Source organism: Vipera ursinii, assembly GCF_947247035.1.
Source record: "Vipera ursinii genome assembly, chromosome: 5".
NCBI lineage: Eukaryota > Metazoa > Chordata > Lepidosauria > Squamata > Viperidae > Vipera > Vipera ursinii.
In genome coordinates this window covers 18,067,478-18,091,320 of record NC_139518.1, presented here as the reverse complement: position 1 = coordinate 18,091,320, position 23,843 = coordinate 18,067,478, and the positions used below count along the sequence as shown (strand labels likewise).

At 41.3% G+C, this 23,843-nt stretch overlaps 2 protein-coding genes across 4 annotated transcripts in view; one reads left to right on the top strand and one right to left on the bottom strand.

Annotated features, from left to right (window-relative positions):
- The window catches only part of PDCD10 (programmed cell death 10), a 37,117-nt gene extending 34,397 nt beyond the window's left edge, over positions 1 to 2,720 (bottom strand). Inside the window, exon 1 of one of the 3 annotated variants that reach the window (XM_083363646.1) lies at positions 2,539 to 2,720. The gene's annotated coding sequence lies outside the window, so the exon portion shown is untranslated. Of the gene's footprint in view, positions 1 to 2,469 lie in introns of all 3 variants that reach the window. The other 2 variants (XM_083363647.1, XM_083363648.1) reach the window with 2 other exon arrangements.
- A 292-nt stretch (positions 2,721 to 3,012) lies between these two features.
- SERPINI1 (serpin family I member 1) overlaps positions 3,013 to 23,843 on the top strand; it is a 112,548-nt gene continuing 91,717 nt past the window's right edge. The window contains exon 1 of the mRNA XM_083365068.1: positions 3,013 to 3,157. The gene's annotated coding sequence lies outside the window, so the exon portion shown is untranslated. The remainder of the gene's footprint in view (positions 3,158 to 23,843) is intronic.

Genomic DNA, 23,843 nt, shown 5'->3' with positions numbered 1-23,843 from the left:
CGAGATCTCTCTCACAGTTACTACTATCGAGCAAGGTACCCCATATACTATACCTGTGCATTTGATTTTTCCTTCCTAAATGTAGAACCTTACTTTTTTCACAATTGAATTTCATTTTGTTAGATAGTGCCTAGTGTTCGAGTCTGTCCAGATCCTCCTGTATCTTAAGCCTATCTTCTGGAGTATTGGCTATTCCTGCCAGCTTGGTGTCATCTGCAAATTTGATGAGTTCCCCATCTATCCCCTCATCCAAATCGTTGATGAAGATGTTGAAGAGCCCTGGGCCCAGAACAGAGCCCTGGGGCACCCCACTACACACTTCCTTCCATGTAGATGCAGTTCCATTGAGGACTACATGCTGAGTACGGCCTGTCAGCCAGCTACGAATCCATCTGGTGGTGATGCTATCTAACCCACATTTTTCTATCATCAAGTAGTAGGTTGTGATCTACTTTATCAAATGCCCCACTGAAGTCCAAGTAAATTATATCTACAGCATTCCTCTGGTCCACTAGTTTTGTCACTTGGTCAACTTGGTCACTTGGTCAAAGAATGCAACAATGTCAGAGACATGTCTTTAAACCAGTTGGGGTCAACCTCACATAGGGGGGAGATGTTCCAGAGGGCAGAAGCAACAGCAGAGGTGTTCCTCCTGGGCCCTTGCCAGCCAAAATAATCGGACTGATAGGACCCGAAGCATGCCACCTCTGCCGGTATGAGTGGTACAGGTCAATCCCAGTGGGGTGAGACAGTCCCTCAAATAACCTGGACTCATGCCATGAAGGGCTTTTAAGATGAACAATCTGAATTGCACCCAGAAGCAGACTGGCAACCAATGCAGCTCGCAGAGCAGTGGTGTTACAGGGGCCAGTCTCGGGGCTGCCAAAACTGCTTGCACCACTACGATCTGTACCAGTTCTAGCTTCCGAATGCTCAAGTGTAGCCCCATGTAGAGCGCATTGCAATAGTCCAACCATATACTTTAAAAATAATTTAATATGCACTGCACAAACAAAAAAGTGCCTATGACTCAGTTTATTGTGTTGTAGGAAACCTCCAACCTAAATGTTTATACCTTCAAATCAAGCACATTTACATTTTTAATATTACGCCCTTTAGTCTCCCAAGGACAAAGGTGGTTAGATGCATTTGAAACAATGAGAATACCTAGGTGAAAATATCTTGTTTCTGTACACCGAAAGCAAAAGTCACATTTCCACGCTTTGGCCATCCATAATATTTGAATGCAGAAAGAAGCTCCTAGGTTTTTTGAACAAGAAAATATCATTATGACAAGAAAAGTTCTCCCATGTCCAATTTTGATACGGAGTAAACATTGCATCAAAGTATAATGGAAAAGATGATATGATCACTGGTTGCAAACCGAAGCACTTCCATACTTAGATCATTAAAGTTTCAGTCTGACCAACTGAAAACAACTTCAATGCATCCTGGATACAGAACAAGTGTTTTAAGAATGAAGCTCGTTACTAATGTTAATAGTATCAATACGATACAGAAAAAAATACCACATTTAGACAAAAGCTATCTCAGTCTTTCCTTTAAACATACTTATTCCTGACCAAATTAGAGAGATCCCATAAGACTGGACAGTAGGAATAACTCGTCTTGAATTATATAAGCCCTGAGATCTGGTCGTATGACAAAATACCTCACTATTTACTAAGCAGAAACAATGAAGTTTTCACCCTTAGTGGCTCCCATTTTTCCTTTCTTCCACAAGCACATCCTTCCAAGAACGGGCATGCATTTTGGGCGTGTGCAGATGCATCATATAAACTGCTCCGGTGTCTTCATGGAAGGCAGGTTGAAACAGTTTCCAAGGCAAAGGTAGTCAGTCCCCCCTGCTACCACCCTCAGCAATTTATTATAATAGCACGGTTCAGCGAGAGTTTTAATTCCACCACTGGAGACCTGCCAAAGATATCCAAGACCCTCCACACACCACTATCAGGTTGCAAGACAGAGAAGCTTCCCCCCAGCGAGATCAGAAAGGCTGAGCCTTCTTCCTCCAGATGCTCCTCGCTTTTATCCTCCCTCTTTCAATGAGACAGGTTGCTGTCGTTTCCCACCCTCGACATCATGCGTGCATGCATGTATATATGTATGTGTGTATTTACTCTCCTCACAGCTACCGAGACGCGGACATCTTCATCCAAACAACTACGATACCGACCTGTATTCCCCCCTTCCCGAAGGGTACCTGGTATCCTTTCGGGTACCAGAAGCTGCTTCTCCCCTTGCAAAGGTTCGAGCGCCTGCAGAAAAAAGGAGGCCCTTTCCCCCCTCACTCTGCTGGGGACTCTGTCTCTGCCCCCCACTTTCTCTCGCGGCGCCCATGGAAGGGCTAGGCCCGAATGCACCGCCCCAACCCAACCCCCCCCCCATGCTGTAATCCCCTTTACGCATACAGGTCGACGTAACCTCCCTGGGGTGGTCAGGCCTTACGCAAATCTACCACTGCCTTGGCGACAGCCCGAAGAAGGGAGAGGAAGGGGGCCTCTTCCGCCACATTACCTCACTTCTCCCTTTCACCTGACCCGCGAAGCCTCTAGGACTCCCGACCAGGTTCCCCCGTCGCTCTTGCCGGAAGTACGTGCCGGGAAAAAAAAGCGTCCTCCTCTCTCTCGTCGCCGCTGCCGCCGTTGTTACCACACACCAGGCGTTGTCCGGAACTAGCCGGCGATCGCGTGAGCCCATGGGACCTGTAGTCCGCTTCCCAGAAAAACTACAGGTCCCGAAAAGCATTGCGAGAGCTCGGCTCTTGGTGGTGGTGGGGGGGGAGAAAGAAAGCGGGGCGGGAATGGGGGAGGGGTGGTGACCAAAAGAGGCCGCTACAAGGCGAGCGGGGAGGGGGGAGGGGTCGGTGAGAGAGAAGACCAATGAAAAGCCAGAGTCGGAGTGGTGGGCGAGGCTTTGACCGTATGAGGCAGAAAGGGGCGGGGCGACGGGAAAAAGGATGGGTGGGGGAAGAGTAAAAAGTCTTCGGGCGCTACAAAAGGCGACAGAAGCGAGCCTGGAGGCGGTGGTGTCGTTTCTCGAAGACTTTCAGCGCCGGGACCTGGTTGTGCTTGACGCGATCGGAAGCTCCGCTTGAAGCCCTTGCGACTTCCATCAGAGGGCTTCTCACGGACAGGTAAGCGCCGCCAGACGCTCCTGCACCAGCACACCTCCTCCTTGGGTGTCTTGGCTTGCGGTGAAGCAGCCTCCGGTGGGGAACGCCGGAGCGCCCATCACGCGGCTTGTGCAGCCTTAAAAGGGGGGTCCTTTTCAAACAAAAAATTCCCATCGCTCGGTGAACGAAGTACGTCGTATGTCCTTTTGAAGAGCTTCCCGCTCATTCACAAAAACACAGTTGCTTTTTCTTAAAAAAAACCCCTCTATCTTCTATTTCACTAGAATAAACGGCTCCAAATATCTATCTATCTATCTATCTATCTATCTATCTATCTATCTATCTATCTATCTATCTATCTATCTATCTATCTATCTATCATCTATTTGGGGGGATTTTTATTGAAATCTTTTGAAAATTCTTTGTCTCTTGATTATGATAATCTTTTTGGTTTGATTCTTTTTTTGCCTTTGTTTCTACCTTTTTGGTAGGTATACAGGTGTTGCTAGATCTTTTCCCAGCTTTTAAGTGAACGTTCGTCAATTCCTCTGAGCAAGGCTTGATACTTTTTCCTGACATTTTTACAAATACCTGTTTCCGCTAGCTAGCTAGCTAGATGATCCGAAAGAATTATGTTTTTAACTGAAGACCCCGTGAGTTTCATTCATTGTCTTTTGCTCAAGCGTGTCCTTTGCCAGGGCATCTTAAACAAAATTGTAGCACCCAAGCAGAACTTTAAAATGCATGCTTTTAGTATTGAGAATTGGCCTGTATGGGTTAATATAAAGATAAATGGTGGTTTATCAATTTAGACTTACTGTATCCTGCAACATTAACAAGAGTTGCAGTTAGTGCAATAAATCCCTTGAAAGTTTTGTATTGATTGTCTGACCGTTAACATGATCCTTTGTGGATCGTATATCTCCATCTGTATTAGAACAAGCTATTTTTTTGTATATTGAAATCATTGGGAATTTTGTTATCGTTTTCACATGAATTGAAATGTGAAATTCATGTTTTTTTAAAAAAATGAAAAAAATGACTTGTCAATTATCAAGATGTGGATAAAGAAATAATTTATGTCTTTCTGATTAGCACTGATTAGGTTAGTCTTGTGTGAACTGCATAGTATCAATATCTGTGTAAATCTGTGCAACGACTACTCTGCACAATAAGATATTACAGAAACATTTCTTGAGAAGATCATTCAGTCTCTTCACTTCAGTTGACTCTACCCACTTCAAAGAGGAATGTAGAAATGTCTAATTTTCTTTTTAAACTGCAGGCTGAGATCGGTGTGAATAGCTCTTCAGCTCTGTAAAGAATATCAGTCTAGCCTGGCCCTACACCAGGACATATATTTTCTTCTACCCATAAAGTGTTATCAGATTGATCTGAATATCTGGTTCTTTTTTAAAACAAATATTGTCTCTTTTAACATGTTGCAATTCACATTTCCCCCTCCACATGTAATGACAGTTAATAAGAATGGATCTTAGTATTATGCTATGCAAATGTTAATTTGTAGACTGTAACAGAAATACGTAGAAGGGAAAGGTGTTTTTCAGATTCTTAAATGCCAGCATGACATTTTATGTCAGTTCATATTAAATTCTAATCAATTTTCTAGGTGTCTAGAAAACCAGGTGCAGGAATGTTTGCATCCCTGATTATTTACTTCTAAACTGAAGTTCTGCCAAAATAAAATTACCATCTGGCTTATCTGTCCTTACATGACAATAAAAGCTTGAGTGGGATTTAGTTTCAGTGGGAATACCTATAAAATAAACCATATTATCCTGAAAATGTTTACTTTTAAAGACATATTTCTAAAGTCTATGATATGACCACTTATGGGATATATTTATTACTGCATAAAACATATAGATAACTAATTACGTAGTGCAAATATAGAGCAATTTTAAAATAACATATTTGTGAATTAAAACATTCTAAGCATTTGGGCTTTCTCTGACTGTGTAATTGCTTATGTGATATAATGTGATCTATATTCCTATTCCAAACTTTGCATATAATTAGAGTCTATAGGTTTAATCTCATCCTTATATGTGGTTTAGATAATGCTTTTTATATTTCATCTGATATGTGTTATGCCATTCATCTTTCATTCTGAAGAATTTGACGAAAACTAACATCTATGTCAATGCCAAATAAATCACATTGTGGCTTGTCTGAAGAATGGACTGCTGATTTGATTTGGAATTCATTAAAGCAACCACATCTGTTTTCAAGATCACATAGCTGTTTTAATAAGCTACAGAAAAATACTGTGTTCACAATCCTAGGCATTCTGAAATAGTTTTTCCTAAATATATCTGAAGTTTTATATACTCATATTTTATCCAGATGCATATTAAACTAAATCTATTTTCTGATTAAAACATTCTTTTTAAAGATTTTTTTTAAATCTCACCTTTATTACTTTATAAGTAACTCAAGATGGAGAACATAAATCATTCTCCTTCTTCCTCCTATTTTCCCTACAACAACGATGCTGTGAAGTGAGTTGGGCTGAGAGAGAGTAACTGGCCCATAATTATCCATCCGGCTTTCAGCCTATCATAGGACTAGAACTCACAGTCTCCTGATTTTTAGCCTGGTGCTCTTAACTTATAGATCAAACTGGCTCTTAATTATATCTCAGCTGGGATATAACACTAACTGATCAGTTTAGATCTGCACCTATAATGAGAAACATTGCTTTCTTTTTCACGTTGAACAAGGGGAAGCTTTGCTTGTGTATGTGGGCATATTGAGGGTCTCCTAGTGTAGCAGGAAGATTTGCAGCCTGAGTTTTAAGATCATAAGTTTTTCTTTTTCTGTTATCTTTTCTTCCCTTGCTGAATGGAATGGCTAGGGAAAAGCAAGTACTTTGCAAGAGATCTGAACAGATTATTTGTAGAGGTATTTTGAAATTAACCTGAGAACCACATGCAACCAAAAACCATAGGTTGCTCTATACCATCGTTAATGAAGTTCACATGTTCTTTAGAAGATGCAAAATTACCCTTCACAACAACAGGAAAAAAATTTCTTTTAAATGGAAGTCTCATTTTTGTAATCATTCTTTTTTTTTAAAAAAAAAGCAAAGCCTCTGTTGTTAAAGAAAATATTTATAACTAACTTGTAAGCTAGACTTTGCAACTTCAGGTTAAACAATCTGTAGTTTTCCATAAATTATTCATTCTGTCTGCTTTCATTTAAGCTATTATTTAGTTATTACTGTGGAATAGGCTACAAGAGTTCACATATTACGCTGAACCTCGGCTTTTTCAACCATAGTTATTTCGATTCATACAGAAAGTTAAGACAAACCACATTATGGCTTTGTGAAGAGTATGCAGGGAATGTAACCTCTATCTGTCCTAGAACATTCAAAATCATTTCTGGATCAGGCTGATGCTCATTTAAATCTAAGATTTATAGTTTTATATAGATTTATATAAATCTAAGATTTATAATACATTCAAATTACTGACCATCATTACACCTTATGATAATGAATTTTACAGGCTAGTTTTATGCTGTATTATGTTCCTTTTTCACTGTTCTAAACCTCCAGCTTTATTGGAGGACCCATGCATTTTAAAAGAGAAGGAACCCTCCCCCCCAAACTTATCTCTTTTCATTTTCTTCCTGCCAAGCATGATTTTATATCTTTCAGTTGACTTGGTTTTATTAAGCTGGAGTCCCAAATATTCTAGGTTTTTCACACAGAGAAGAATTTTAATGCCCTAGTAATATAAGTGGTACTTTGTCCAGTTATGATGTTGATGCACATTATGCTTCTATTCTTATTTATGCCCATCTAATTGTTTAAACAAGTGGTTACATAGACTAGAGAAAGTTTCCATGCTCACTTTTGCTACAGTTCACTAAATGTGTGTAGTAGAAATACCTAGAAATTGTGATGTGTAATGAGATGTATTGGAGATGTTTTCTCCTATATATTTTTACCTTTATCACAGATACGGAGAAATTATAAGGATCGTCTTAAGCATGTTACCCTTTTGAAATAATAGAAAATACTTGTAGCTCAGGTTTTAGATTTTGGCAGTGGTTTGCTGTCCCAGCTTGTTTCAATTTAGTTCCTGAAAGTTTTATTACCAAACTAGGTAACATCATCAGCAGATTTAGTAGACAAAACTGGTGTAATAGTTCTCTCGTAGCAGAGATTGTATGAGAAATTTTGCTTCTGAGATTTTCCTTCAGGATGTTGTCCAGCAAATTTCTTGGTCCAATTACGTCAACAGGGGAGCTGGCATAAATGCAATGAATGATTTTAAATGAGGTTTAAAATGCCTGATTTGTTCTCTGAATTTCCTCAGATTAAAAGTTGGCTTGAATGTTTAACATCCCCAGGATACTATGAGAGGCCGATAGAAAAGAATGAGGGGTTTAGGCTGTCAGTGTCTATGATTCACTTCACTAAATCACTACCTTAACAAATCCTTAATACTAACAGTTCTTCTGCTTATATTTTTTCCTGCTGAAGAATAGATTACAGTACCTAAACTCCTGTATTATTATCATGATTGGAACATACTTTAGATAATCCTGAATCTATTGTACTCTTTACAAGCAGTTAATGGAGATCCATCTGAGTAATTACCATTATCTGCCAGGACTCTAGTGTAAAGAGTTAGTAAAATCTAGATTAGCAAATCAATGGCAAAAAGTCTTTAAATTATTGAGCACTTTTCCTACACTCTTCAGTCTAATTTGACAATGATTATTTTTCATGTTTACTAACTCCCCAGAGAATTAAAAAAAGATTAGTTATTAACTTACTTATGTTTGATGTATAAAGTGGATGAAGGGAGTCTTTTTTTCTGGACTTGTTCTGTAATGTGTTCTGATTTGATATCCATAAGATTGTTTGTATGAGTGTCATGAAGTTCATTATACTTTTAAAAATGCAAATGTAGTTTTGAGTTATATACCAAAATGTATGGAATGTATCATTGCCTACAGAATAATGGATTTCTCAAGCACGGGAGAGAGCAAACATGATCATTGTTCAACATTACAAATATAGCACCACCCCAAATTAATAGTCTTGGCTGAGATAGATAGATAGATAGATAGATAGATAGATAGATAGATAGATAGATAGATAGATAGATAGATAGATAGATATAGATATAAATATAAATATAAATATAAATAATATAAATATAAATATAAATATAAATATAAATAATATAAATATAAATATAAATAATATAAATATAAATATAAACTATATTTTTGTGGGGGTTTATTTTTGTCTTTTGTAGGGACGCGATGGCTCAGTGGGTTAGGACGCCGAGCTTGTCGATCAGAAGGTCGGCAGTTTGGCGGGTCGAATCCCGAGTACCGTGTAGCAGAGTGAGCATCTGTTACTTGTCCCAGCTTCTGCCAACCTAGCAGTTTGAAAGCATGTAAAAATGCAAGTAGAAAAATAGGGACCACTACGGTGGGAAGGTAACAGTGTTCCGTGCGCCTTCGGCGTCTAGTCATGCCAGCCACATGACCACGGAGATGTCCTCGGACAAGCGCTGGCTCTTCGGCTTTGAAACAGAGATGAGCACCGGCCCCTAGAGTCGGAAACGACTAGCACACCTGTGCGGGGTAACCTTTACCTATTTTTGTCCTTAATTTCCTTCCCTCCCTCCCACCTATTTTTTTAAAAAAAACTACAGAAAAATATAACGAGCAAAGCTGAAGTAGACATATCTAGGACCAGAATTTAACTACTCTGGCCGGTAGTGTATTGCCAGAATGTCAGATAACCTACAGATTCAATGCAGAGTATTGAATTTAGGATTTTTTGAAAAGGGTATTTTGTGGATTTTTTTTTCAAGGAAGAGCTGGTTATAGCCACAGTTGGGACTGTCCCAGGGTTACTGGGGCCATAGGGAAAAAAAACTCAAGATAGCAGCTTCTATTGTGTAGTTGTGGCAGCCAGATTGTTTTTCTAGATCCTCTGTTTCTAGATTCTCTCTGGTCATACTACTACCGGTAAATAGCAGAATACGCTAAAATGGGATTAGGTAGTTTATAATTCAGGTAGTATTGGGAAGGCAGGTGTAAATATATAGCATAATAGTGATAATATAATGCAGTTTGAAAAGAGAGTTTGACAGTCATCAAAAATGTGGCCGCGAGCACATTTACATTAGTTGCACATAAATAAAGATGCATAATGCCGATGACTTGGGTAAGAGCAAAGCAAACTACTTGGATTGGCGTTTATACTTTTTTTTCCCAATGCCATATCCTAGGAGAGATTTTCAGTGCAATGTAGTATAGAAAGTTAAAGTTGCTACATAATCTGAGCCGCTGAAAGGTTCATCAATCTACAGAAACTGGAGAGTACAATTGGATAGTCAGGGATATAAAAAAAGAGAGATAGGAAACACCTTGGTGGAGAGGGGAAAAAAAATCAGAAGAGAATCAGTGATTATATGAAATGGGAAGACAGGTTTTCCCCGGACAGCATTTCCCTTCTGTTTTAAAACAATGTCAAACCTATTTTAGCATTTAATGCTAGGATTGCTGCACCTTCCAACTCAAAGCGACAGGTGAACTATGGCGCAGATTCTAATCATAGTGCAGAAAACAGGGAACCTGCAATTGATAAACCCCTTTCAGTCCTCAGCACCCATCCTGTAACACCTGGTCCACCCCAATAATAGCCTTGGTGGAGCAGTGGGCTAATGCCTCCTTAAGTAACACCAGCTGCCTGCAATTAGTGCAGGTTCGAGTCCCACCAGGCTCAAGGTTGACTCAGCCTTCCATCCTTCCGAGGTAGGTAAAATGAGGACCCAGATTGTTGGGGGCAATTAAGCTGACTTTGTAATAATGCCGCTTGGGGGGGGGAGCGAAAGCCCTAACAAGCAGGCATATACATAGAACGAAGGCTATTGCTAAACACATTGATTTGTGCTTCTTAGATTGTAAGCCGCCCTGAGTCTTCGGAGAAGGGCGGGACATAAATGGGATAAAAAAAGAAAATAGTGCATCTAGCTATCACTGGAGGACATTTTTAAAATTTAATTTATAGTGCTTTGCAGAGATTTCAGCTGCCTTATTCATTCCTGATAATCTCCCCTAAAAAGTAATCTGATTTTCCTAATTTTTAACTTCGTTGCTCTTTCTTATTTTTATCTTATTTTTTTTCACGTAACCTGCTTCAGAGTTGCTTTGCTGCTAGGGAGCCTCTAAATCTTATAAGTGCCCAAAACATAGGCCTAAAAAAAATACCCCTCTGCAAAAAGTCCAACTTTGTTTTTGCTTTTGCAAATTGCACAGATGTCGTGATGTTAGTGGTCTTCTTGTTGCTCTTTTCTTTTGTTAAATGCGGTCCTTCATCACAGGAAAATTGTCTCCCTGGATGCATTTTGGGAATAGCTTTCTTTAGAAACAAATCCTTTTGAATGAAGTGGGGCTTATGCTTCTCAGTAAACTTTCTTGGGATTTGTGCTCTGGTGTTTACAGCAACCACAACATCCCTTTGCAATATTTTCCACTCTTCCTTTAGCGAAGTAAGAAAAATATTAAACCCACTGGCAGGTAATTTGGGAACCAAGTACCTTTACTCATTTATCATCCTTGTCACAATAAAAAAAAAACAAATTCAGAATTTGATTCAAGCCATTATTTTATCCAAGTGGATGAAAATTCTAAGACTTAGCCTTAGAATTTTCTGGGGGTCCCTTACCTGATCCTTTTAGTTTTTTCAGTCACATGCTATCATCTGCTATTGATTTTTTTATTATGTCTTAAGAACCGCATAATTAGATTTTCTCCGTGAGAAGTCATCTGCTGTAAGCAACATACATGATTATTTTATTTATTTATTTATTTATTTATTTTATTACATTTATATACCGCCCTTTCCCGGAGGACTCAGGGCGGTTTACAGGGTAATTAAAACCAAAAATACAAAAGTTAAAAAACCAAGTTTAAAAAAGATTAAATTTATCCCTGTATAAGTAAAACCCCAATTAAAATAAATTAATCCTCAGCCTGGGCCAGAGAGCTCGAAGAGCCAGGTCTTCAGGTCCCGGCGGAATGAACGGAGGTCGGGGGCAGTCCTCAGCTCCACTGGCAGCTGGTTCCAAAGGGCAGGCGCCCCCACTGAGAAGGCCCTATCCCTGGGTGTCGTCCGCCGGCAATCTCTTACCGGTGGCACCCTGAGAAGACCCTCCCTGTGGGAGCGCACTGGACGAAGGGAGCTTGATGCCGGCAGCAGGTGTTCCCTCAGATATCCCAGACCCAAGCCATGTAGGGCTTTATAGGTTATCACCAGCACCTTGAATTTCAATTATCCCCAACGCACAAGATTTAGGAGAACAACCTATCCTCAATTTTCAACACCGCCACCCCTCAAAAACTTGTAGAAGCAATGCCATGCTGATTGGGAAAAAAAACCCTGAAAATTAATTATAACTTGTCCTTAATTGATCTATCAATTTAGGCATCTATCTTTTTTTCTCATTTGCCTGTTCAATCAGGTTGTTTTTAAAGAGGGTTTCTTTCATATACGGTAACAGTGAAAGTAACAGGTCATAACATTTCATTTATCCTTCATTCTGCAGATTCTTGCCCAAAATCATTACCCAAAAGGTTCACACACCATATTGATAATATGAGAGTCACCTTGCAGCAAGATGGGTGGCAAACAAATTTAATGAATAATAATAGTTTATTTAACTCTCATTTATTGAGCCAACCACAGGTAAACCAAAATAGAAAACATGTTAATAGCCTTAGTATGATATGTCGGCCACATACTGATTCTTGACATAGAATTGCAACAGCAAATGCCACTGTGTGTTTTCAAAAAATGTTGTAGTTTAGGAAGTGGTGAGTAGGCACCAAGGATGGAAATCAGGGTGTCAAATTTGTATTTGCAAAATTACTACATTATTCTAAGACTGGTTATTAAAGGAACAAGCTAATGGTGTAAAAGAAGTTAATCAGTCACAGGGAAGTGGTAGGACTAACCTGGTACATTATAGATTTGCGCACAGGAGTAAATTTAGGGCATAACCAGGCTACTGTGCAACATAGCAGATTACAGGTGATCCTCATTTAATGACCACTACTCAGCAATATTTCACCCTGTAGGAGCTAAAATTGATCCCTGGGTTTCTTACCCTGCAGCAACAGCTTCCAATTATAATGTTACAGCCATCTGTGGTTAGGTGATCAGAATTTCCAATGTTTCCTGCTGGCTTCCCACAAAGAAGCTGGCAAGAAGTTAAAAGTTGCAGTCATGAAGTCTTCGCTTAACAACTTGCAGGGTCCTTGCTTAAGGACAACAACCAGGATTTCCAGAACTGCCCTTGCTAAGTTGCACAGTAATGTGATGTCTTGCTTCACAACTGCATCACTTAGCAATAACAGTTCCAAGGATTACCTGTATAATATAGTTGGGCTGAAACTAATGGGACACTGGGAGCCAATAAACTCCTTGTTGTATTTTATTAAGCCAGCAGGAATAGCAGATGTTCTTAAAACTATAGGACAAAATTCAGAGAGCAGGTAAGTTGAATGTTAGAACAGTGGGCTCAAAGATGTGAAGGAAACCAGATGGTTAGCTTTCCCCAAGCTGGGCATTCTTCAGAAGTATAGATTCAACCTCCAGTGGTGACTGGAGATTTCTGGGATGTGAAATTGTCACATTAGAAGGACATCAGGTTGGGGAAAAGCAGCTGTAAATTGACTTTGAATAGTGATATAGACAACATAAATTTAAATAAATAATAAATGTTAGATAGTTTGGGGATAGCGTTGTGTATTGAACAAATTACAATCCACATAAACTCTGGGAGGAGAAAAGCGCGGCAGCCCGCTGACAGCTGTCAAATGGGCTGCTGCTCACTAACACGCATGCGTGGCAACTGGCTGACAGTGACAGCTGTGAAAAGGCGGCCGCGCAGGTGCAGCTCAATGACAGCTGTCAAGTTGCCGGAGGCTGCGCATGCGCAGTAGCGCCAAGCTGTCAAAATGTTGCTACCAGCTGAACAGAGGTGCAGCGATTGTTGACAGCTTGCGGCTGTCAAGCTCGCCGCCTGATTGGCCACACCCACGTGGCGGGAGAACGCCGCAATGTTATTGGTTGTTACTTATCCAAGTTATGTATAAATAGCTGGGAGCCCCGGCTGTGTTCTTTAGCCGGTGCTCCCCTTAAATAAAGGTCCGAGGAACGTGCCTGCTGTCTCCTGGTCTTGCCTCACGCCAAATCCTGAGCTGAAGTCACAGAGCTGAAGTTACGAGCTGAAGGAGGGAAGCCGTCCCACCAGCTGACAACCGCTGAAGTCACTAACTGGAAAGGGGGAGCCCTCCACCAGACCACCTCATAGCAGACCCGTGGACCTGGACAGCATGGCCAATTTCGGACATATAAGGGAATTTGATATATTGATATATTGCACCCAGAAGGTTGGGAGTCGCACCTTGGGCAGGTCGAAGGCTACCTCCTAGTCAACAAAATCTTCAAAGACCGTCCCAAGGCTGCTGCACTTCTGTGTCTCAGCGGGCCGGCGGTCTACAACGTCACCGTCGGGCTCTGTAGCCCGGAACCGGTTGCCACCGTACCATATGCTGAATTGGTGGACCGCCTCAACCGGCACTTCATGCCAACGTGGTCAGAACTATATTGGCGTCTGAACTTCACCCACCGCTACCAACGACTGGGCGAGTCAGCCACAACCTTCATCGCTGAGGTATGCCACGCAGCCCGCCGTTGCCATTTCCCCGACCTCGAGGACCGCATTCACGACCAGGTCATAGTAGGTCTGCGGAATAAATGGCCGCAGAGGAAGATTGTCGCTAAGCCAACAATGGACCTCACAGAGGTAACACTCGAAATAATGGCTTACGAAGATAGCCCGCCGGGCAATTCCCTCAATAGATCGGTCCACCAGGACTACCTGAGAAATCCCGACAACAAGGAACCAGAAGAAGAAATAGGAGTAGATGCCATCCGTCCGAGATCCAGCAACCCCCAGGCACACCGGGAAACCGACAGAAGACCCGACAGACAGGGTGTTACTACCAAAAATCCCCCAATGAACTGGGCAAAGTGTGCCAGCTGTGGCGGGAACCCTGCCAGAGCCGCCTGCAGGTTCCGGAATGCTAAGTGTCACAGCTGTGGAAAGACCAGACACATCCGTGCTGTCTGCCGCAGTTTGAACAGAGAAACCCTCAACGAACTGGAAGTCACCCCGCCAGGTAGGATGTCCCCTCAAAAGGCTAACACCCCAAATCCTATCCCCAAGAATGCTGCGCTGGACCACATTCTTGGCAGCATATTCCTTCAAGCTAGTACACAAACCAGGAAAGCAAATGGACCACGCTGATGGGTTGAGCAGACTGCCCTTGCCCAGCCTGGGCTCAGACCCAGCACCGACTGGCCACATCCTTGCAATCCAAGAGCTGCCGGATCACCCCCTGTCAGCTAAGCACATTGCCTCAGCGACAAGCAGGGACAAGGTCCTGGGCAGAGTACTTGCTTGGGTCATGTCAGGATGGCAATCCTGCAGTCCTGGCCCTGAATTCCAAGCTTACTATGTTAGACGACATGAACTGTCTGCGCATTTGGGCTGTATTCTCTGGGGTAGCCGGGTCATCATTCCGGACCCTCACAGGTCCCAAGCACTGCATTCACTACAACAGCCACCCAGGTATCATTAAAATGAAGGCACTGGCCCGCAGCTACTTCTGGTGGCCAGGCCTCGATAAAGATATCGAGAAGCACGTAGCTGGCTGCTACATGTGCCAACAAATGAGACCCCCCCCGCCACAGTCCCCCATCCATAAATGGGAAGTGACTAGGAACCCCTGGTCCAGGGTGCACATTGACTATGCCGGGCCCTTTCAGGGTCAAAATTTCCTTATCATGGTCGATAGCTTCTCTAAATGGCTGGAGGTCATTCCAGTCTCCAGCACGACCTCAGCTGCCACAATCAGGGGTTTGAGGAGGGTTTTTGCCACCCATGGGCTGCCCGACATCCTGGTCTCCGACAATGGCCCCCAATTTACCTCTCGTGACTTCCAGATTTTCACCAGGGACAACTCAGTTAGGCATACTACATCAGCGCCCTTCCATCCATCCTCGAACGGCCTCGCAGAAGTCATGGTGAAGGCCACCAAGGACTCCCTGTGGAAAATCATCTCCAGAGACTGGCACTGCTGTCTGTCCCAATTCCTCCTGGCTCAACATTCCACCCCCTGCTCTACCACCGGAAAATCACCAGCTGAACTCCATTGGGACCGCCGGCTGGTCACGAAGCTGGACAGACTGCACCCAGACAGAGTAGCCGTGGAAGCCAAACATCCCTCCCTGCCAAGGACCTTCCCTCCGGGTCAACTCATCTGGGCACAGAACTATGGGACTGGGGACAAATGGCTTCAAGGCGTTGTCTTGGAGCAAATGGACCCCGTCTCCTATGTGATTGACTTGGGGGGAGGGATCCACATCAGACGACATGCGGACCAGCTTAGGAACAGGGGGCTCCAAAATCTCCCCCTTCACCCTTCCCCCAGTCCGGGACTGAGCGAGACACGGGAGGAGAGGAGCCCGACTCCAGCGGCACTCAGCCCCACCCCCTTCCCCCGTCTCCACCTCCACCCAGAGACCAAAGAGCCTCAGACCCTCCACTTCTCCCCGATGGGAGAAAGGGGGATCATGCCAAAGAAAACCCCCGCCGCTCCAGCAGACCTAAAAGAGCCCCTGCGTACCTTGCCGATTACGAATGGGCTGGAAACAGGTCAAAGAAACAATAGGGGAGGAATCGCCAGCAGAGCCAGCAAATCCAAAAACATAGTAACCCAAGCAAGGGGGAGGGAAAGGGTGCTGTGTATTGAACAAATTACAATCCACATAAACTCCATGAGGAGAAAAGCGCGGCAGCCCGCTGACAGCTGTCAAACGGGCTGCCGCTCACTAACACGCATGCGTGGCAACAGTGACAGCTGTCAAAAGGTGGCTGCACAAGCGCAGCTCAATGACAGCTGTCAAGTTGCTGGAGGCTGCGCATGCGCAGTAGCGCCAAGCTGTCAAAATGTTGCTACCAGCTGAACAGAGGCGTGGCGATTGTTGACAGCTCGCGGCTGTCAAGCTTGCCGCCTGATTGGCCGCAGCCATGCGGCGGGAGAACGCCGCAATGTTATTGGTTGTTACTTATCCAAGTTATGTATATATAGCTGGGAGCCCCGGCTGTGTTCTTTAGCCGGTGCTCCCCTTAAATAAAGGTCCGAGGAATGTGCCTGCTGTCTCCTGGTCTTGCCTCACGCCAAATCAGATAGTAACAAAGAAATCAGAATAAAATGATATCATTAAAGTATTGGTCTGCTTTTAATGGAAGTTCTTATTTATTTATTTATGTTCTTATGCCCCAGCCTGCAAATATCCACTCCCTTTTCCTCACGCTAACTGAGAGTCGGGGCTTACCATAAATATTTCTTTTACTCCCAATTCTAACAAAGCATGTACAACTATTCTCAAAAGCCTTAGCTGTAAGTTTTTGGACCACTGATTTTTGTCTTTGTAAGAGGGCTTTTCCAAAGGACTTAAAGAGCAGGGCAAATATTTTGGAAAAGATTTGTTTTGTAATGCAAGAAAATGGATACAAAGCACTTCCCTTTCAGTCATTAAACCTGCTGCACTTTTTTTTCCCAAGCTGACATGGTTTTTGTTTACAAAAACAGCCAGGAACCATTTATGAAGCAGCTACATAAGCCTGGAAGATAACGTAACTGCTCTTAATGGTTCATAATCTTTCAGCGAATAGGGAGAGTTTATTTTTTTCTGCCGTTTGCAGCCTGCAAATTCAAACATATACAGTATGTGATGTGATCCCTTTGCAGCCTTCAAATTCCTCAACAGTGACCAGACAATTGTCCAGCCTTGCTAACTTGGGGCATTATTCAAGGGTAACACAAAGCCACATTTCCTTTATTAGTTGATTAATTAAATATAACACATAGGTGCACTGTTCTCATTTTTCCCCAACTTAATTTTAGAGTTAAAGAATGATTTAACATATATTAGTGACAAGATTTTCTCTTTCTTTGAGTCAGTCAGATAAACTAGCAGCTGGCTTTGATCTAGGTGATCCTTTGACAAGTCATTGATCTTTCATTCATCTTCATAAAGAGCAGATTAGGTCTGATACTGGTCCTCTTGCCTTTTCAGCTTTGTTCTCCGAGTAGTGTTCTATTTGAATGCTCCGTGGACTTTGTACCACTCACAAATGGACAAAATTCAGTAGCACAAACATGGCATAATCCATTTTAGAATCACTAGCTATCCTTTCTCTGGACTGAAATGAACAATCCATCTTCATCAGGTACTAGAGCCTGCCTCCCTCTGTTTTGGGCATTGTAGCTGCCAACCATCACCTCCATTTCCAAGTTTCTTCATCCCAAAGTAAACTCTACCTGGGTGCTTTCTTTTAAGACTTCTCCCTTTGCTATCCCGTATCTCTTTCTCCTTTGAGAATTATTAACTCTCAGAATCCAAGCTACATACTTTCAGTTGCTTATCAGCAAAGTGATTGTTTTTACCTCTTCATGGATACTTAAAAAGACAGTGAGAAGCTAGAGTTAAGAGCAGGTTCATCACACTATGATGAATAAAGCCTGGCTGTCAAGCGCAAGGGAACTTAGGAGAGCCAGTCAGTTCAAATGGGTATAAAGATACATTGCAAGCTTAAGCTCGCTACAAGACACTCAACTACTGATGGCTGAAGCAATTTGGCAGTAGATAAGGAATTCAAGGTGAGCTGGATTTAGACCTCTTGTGGGTGTGAAGGGACTCATGAATGATGATGTATTTGATCCTACACTGGCTTATCAATTGTCACTGAAGGACACTTGATGGCTTGAAAGGTAAGGGGGAATTGTAAAATAAATGTCTGAGGGATGCTTTCAGTTAAATTTAATTGCATGCAGTCATGTAAAAATTTCTAGAAGAGTATGTTAATCTTACCTTTTTGTATGTCAGGTGAAAATTGTATGATGAAACGTCTTCCTCTTTAGATTTGTGAGATGAAATTCTTGAAATCTTCTCTCATGGATGAAACAGAAGCTATTAACTTCCCTATAAATCTAAGGAATAAGGTTCACTATGCAGCTTGTATATCTGTGGTTGACACATTCCAATGTTGCTTTGGTCAATATGCTGCAGTGCTGAGGAATTTTAGCGGTGAACTTTCTATATCTTCTGGATTGTGTAACCTTCCTCTCTCCATCCTAAAGATTTTTTTTAATATTATGGCATTCTGTGTAGCTCATAAAATTACTTTGGATTGTAAATATGGTGCAACAGATCTTGTGACCAAGGTCACAGCCTACACTATCCAGATGACAAGCCCATTGTGCAAAATTGTACACTGTCATGGGAACCAAAAAATGAAAATCAAATATTCCAAATTGCATCAAATTTTGTAAGTTACCACCTGAAACTTTGCAGTCTGTTAAATGTATATCAGTATCTGTCCCAAAGATCACCACATGACCAGGAAAAACAAGATTCACAAGAAATGTTAATCAGGTTTATTGAAAATGACAAGTTTAATGTAAAAAAGATTAAGTGGGGTGGGATAAAGAGTCTTGGATACTGAATGAACAAAACTTCAGCCCTTACTTGTTAGTGAATTCATTAAAATGAGGTCTCTGTGAATTGCCTGAAATTCTTCTTCTCAGATATCTTAGTTGAAGGGCTAATGGCTCTTTTTAGCACATAAGATTGAACTATGAACTGCTTTTCATTTTTCATATTTAAAAACAGTCTCTTTTCGTTCTTAACCTGTGAAAGTTTTCTTGCAATCATGGGCATCATCTTAGGGGGTAAAGGGTGATCCTCTTCTGCTTCCACAATCAGTGGTGTCTCAGATCTAATCAAGGCAACTATCCTCATCAACCTTCCATTACCACCCAAGCCCATACTTGGGCTCAGTGGGAATAATCAAGAGCATAAGGAATCAGTGTTGTGATTCCTCGCCAGCCAGTGGATACGGCAGCTGAGTCTTGAGGATTTAGATGAGGAGAAGGGGCCTGGAGTGACATTAGAGTCAGAGGAAGGCTCTGAGGAGCTCCAAGACTTACGGTCGTGCTTGGGCTGAGACAGCTGTGCTGGGAGCCTGAATTAGACAGTGATGAAGAACAGCTGAGACAAATCCCAGATGCACAAATGTGCAGGCAAGAAAAGTGAGTGGGACAGAGGAATGCAATGGGGCAGCTCCAAAGGCAAAGGAAAAGGCATTAGGAAGCCACACCTTAGGTGAATTATAAAAGGGAAGGTGTGGGAGGTGCTGGTTGCCAAAGGCAACCATTCATGTTTAGGATCGAGTTTCTGTGGACTGTTTGTTTGCCTTGGACATTGACTCAAGTCTGTGAGAGTAAAAGGGATTGGTTTTTCTTGCAGTTCCTGCCTGTTTCTTGGAAGAGGGGTTTCTCCTTGTGAGCACAACAAGGACTCATGTAGGCTGGACAGAACACTCAGTGCCAACTACAGAATGGGATAGTCTGAGAAGACTAATATTGCTCTCACCTTCATTTCACTTGTGGGGAAAATTCACCACTATAAAGAATTTGGTCATTCATGCAATGTTCTTTTTCAATTTTAATTTCCTAAACTTTCTGTTTTTTCTTTGTAAGCAATAAATGCCACAATTTTTATTTTTAATGAAGGTATATTTCTTCAGGAGAGTTAAATGAATCAATCCATTAGACTTAACAAAGGATCACCGCCAACAGGTTTTTCTTGCTCTTGAAAATCTCAACTGGTCCTTATAATGGTTTTCAATTTACCTATTCATATTTAAGATTGAGGGTCTTCTCTTCCCTCTCTGTAATTTTTTCCCTTTGTTATGACCTTTAACGTATGCATCTGTGGGCTTACTATCATACTTTGGGTCATCTGGCACAATGCAGGATCTCTTCAAGGAGAATCAAGACCAGATGTAGCTTCTCAGTTCTTTTTTTTCTGGAGTATCTTTTTTCCTAAGGAATATGGTTGCTGAACCTTTAATGTCCTTGTTTTTGCACAATATTCAAAAGTAATTTGATGACAACAACAAAGTGCACACAACAAGAGATATCTTTAGATCACTCTCAGATATTTTCATGAGTTTATAATATAAACACTGTCAACACATTTATGGAAGCTGTTTCGTTATAATTGCTTTTTGTCTCATATCCTGAAGAGACCGTTATTTATGGCTTACTATATTACAAATGCAGTGTTGGGTGTATTTAATTAAAATAGAAGTATGTTTGCTCAGGATTATCCTGCTACTTTGAAAGAGTGTAGCTTTGCCATCTGGGTGAATGACATACTAAGCCTAAAAAATGCATACAGATTCATGTTAGGAATCTGTAACCAGGCACTTTCGTATTGGGCTATCTTCTGTGTTTTTAGTCTTGCCTAGTCCAAAAGGTTCGAGCAAGTAACCGGTAAGAAAGCAGAGAAGGGACAATGGTCATCCCATTATTTCTTTATCCGTCTGGCTTGGGAGTCTGGTCCTCCTTCTTCATACTGATCATCAGGGCTTTGTTCTTGAGAAGAAGCAATTGTCAAGCATGAAGATTCAGGATCACACATAAGTTCCAGTTCAGAAGATTTATTGTTCAAGTCTATACATAAGAATCTGGTCAACTAACAGTCAGCATTAAATTGGTGCTAGGTAAGAGTTAATAGAATTCAAGGGGGGGGTGAACTTGGAATAATAATAATAATAATAATAATAATAATAATAATAATAATAATAATAATAATAATAGGAGAAGAAGAAGAAAGGTAGTAATAGTAAGGGAAGAAGGAGGAGGAGGAGGAGGAGGTAGTAATAGTAGTAGTAGTTGGAAGGGACCTTGGAGGTCATCTAGTCCAACCCCCTGCTCAGGCACGAAATGCTATACCATTTCAGAGAAATGGCTGTCCGGTCTCTTCTTTAAAACTTCCAGTGTTGGAACATTCACCACTTCTGGAGGCAGGTTGAATTCTCTCTTGACTCTGTCCCCAAACTTTGCCTACTCTTCTTCTACTGCAATAGGGTTATTTTGGAGTAATGGTATCACCATAGATTTTCTGAGCCTATTTCCATCTCAGCTGGTCATGGTCCTAACTTCACAGCATTAAGAACTCATGCCTGAGTTACCTAGTTTTTTTCCTCCCCATCCTCTCTTCCTTTTCTGTTGTGCCTTTTTATACTTTAATCTGAGAAAAATGATATTCTTTACAATTATTATTACTTAAGGTCCTTCTGGGTTTATGCAAGGCCCTGAAGCTATGGTTTTGCCAACAGACGTGAAACCCAGGATTTTCTTTATTACAATTTATTCCATAACCTGGTCCTTCAGCTAGTCCAATGGTGCACTCATTGCAATTGTAACTGAGTCCATCCAGCTCGATGCTAATGATCCTCTCCTCTCGTGAGAATTAGACTGTTTAGTTGTGATTTTCTTTAGAAGTTGCTGTGTGAAATCACTCTTGGCTATCTTTCTACCAAGGGTTAAAGTCTCTCTGGATGATGACAGTGATAATCAAATTGGGAAGGATGGAGGTTCTTTAACCATGAAAGAAATGGAAATTGCTCCAGTCACTGGAACATTCACTCATCCGGTTGAGCTCCGGATGGCTCCCGACCTTCGCTCCTTCCGGCGCAATCTGAAGACTTATTTGTTCGAACAAGCCGGCCTGGCCTGATGGGGGATGGGTTGGGATTTTATTGTTGTTGTAAATATATTTACCTATTGTTTTAGCTTGGGCATTTTGTTTAATTCTTTTTTAACTTTTGTATCTGTACTTTTATATGTTTGCCCTGTTCACCGCCCTGAGTCCTTCGGGAGAAGGGCGGTATACAATATTATTATTATTATTATTATTATTATTATTATTATTATTATTATTATTATTATTATTATTATTATTATTATTATTATTATTATTATTATTAAAATTCTGGCACAGTCTTCCTTTCCTAGAACCTGAGGGAGACCTGATGCATGTTCCTGGAATGACAAAAAAAACAGTTCTGTGGATGTCAGCATACTCATGAGTCTCATGTCCAGCCAATTGTTCAGATAAACAGGGATAGTAAAATTGGCCTTCTGCCGCTGAGCCAAGTCTATGTCGTTTGTAAATGTTTGCGTTCGTTAATCTTTACACTTTTCATTTATGGATATATTTGTCTAAAAAGGTTGCTCTAGTGCATAGTGGAGCTGTTTCTTTTTCTGTGTTATGTGTGCCTGCGACTGTCAAGGTCTACTCCAGCAAATATTTAAAACAATACTGAAGTCATTCCTTCTGGCACTCACATGTTTATGAGCAAGGAACTGATGCTGCCTATTCTCTTTATTGCCATTTTCCCACTGACTCAACATGGTGCCTAACTATAGTTAATATATTAGAATGCTTAATTTAATTGGCTCTGTAAATCTGCTTTTTGGAATGATTTCCCCCTGACTTTATTAAAGCAGTTTCAGAGCATTTAGTTAATATGACCTTCACATAACCATTTTGGATGCAGGCTAGCTTACATTTGGAAATGCTGGAGAGGAAGAAGGAGGAAATATCTATAACAGGAAAGTGTCAGAATTTTTTTTTAATGAGTAACTTTGAGTAACCTTAGTTGCTGTTTCTAGAAGACTGTCTACTACTGTCTACTATATAGATAGTGCTCAACTTACAACAACAGTGGGCACTGGAATTTCAGTCACTAGTCAGTGCAATTGTTTAGCAAGTCATCACGTGATCAGATGATTTTACAATCATTTTATCATGGTTAAGTGAATTACAGTGGAAGTTAAGTGAATCTCTTGAGTCATTAAGTGAATCTAGCATCTCTTAATTGTTGGAAACCAGCTGGGAAGGTCACAAATTGTGATCACATAACAGCAAGATGTTGCGGACTTCGTAAATGTAAACTGCTCGCCAAATGCCCAATCACATGATTGTGGGGTTAGTACGATGGTCATGAGGATGAGACGTAAGTCATTTTTTCCGAGGCTATTATAACTTTTTTTTATTAAAAGTTAAGCGGTCATAAGTTGAGGATGTGAGTAAGGGAAAAGTTTTGCAAATATCCCCAGTGGGAATACTGACAGTTCAGATGTTTGAAAACTTTACCAGTATTTTACGCATTCACTCATAAACCAATTGTATCCCATTTGTGCATTAATCTCCTTTTTTATTTGCTAAAATAAAATGCTTCATTTGATTTTGTAAGACTTTTGTGCATTTTGGTAATAACTTTGCACTTTTTAATGTACATTTGAACGTGTTCCTTTTTAACGCTGAAAACTGCATTTTTTTTTTAAAAAAAGGGTGAGTTGGGAAAAACAAAGTTGAAAATAGGAACAATTTGCTTCCCAAGGCAGAACTGATGAGTTGGAAGTTCCCAAACTTTTCAGGCTGGTAGGCACATTTGGTCTTTCACAGGCATAATTTCTCAAAATAAATAATTGAAAGCTGCCATGAGCCCCAGGGGTTTGCGGATTCCTAAAATGGTTGTGATAGAGGACAAGCAATCCTTCAGCACTGATTTGGCTGCCACAAAGAAGAGGGGGGGGGGTCAACTTATTTTCCAAAGCACCAGAAGGCAGGAGAAGAAACAATGGATGGAGAGAAGCAACCTGGAATGAAGGAGAAACTTTCTAAGAGAGAACAATTAACCAGTGGAACAGTTTG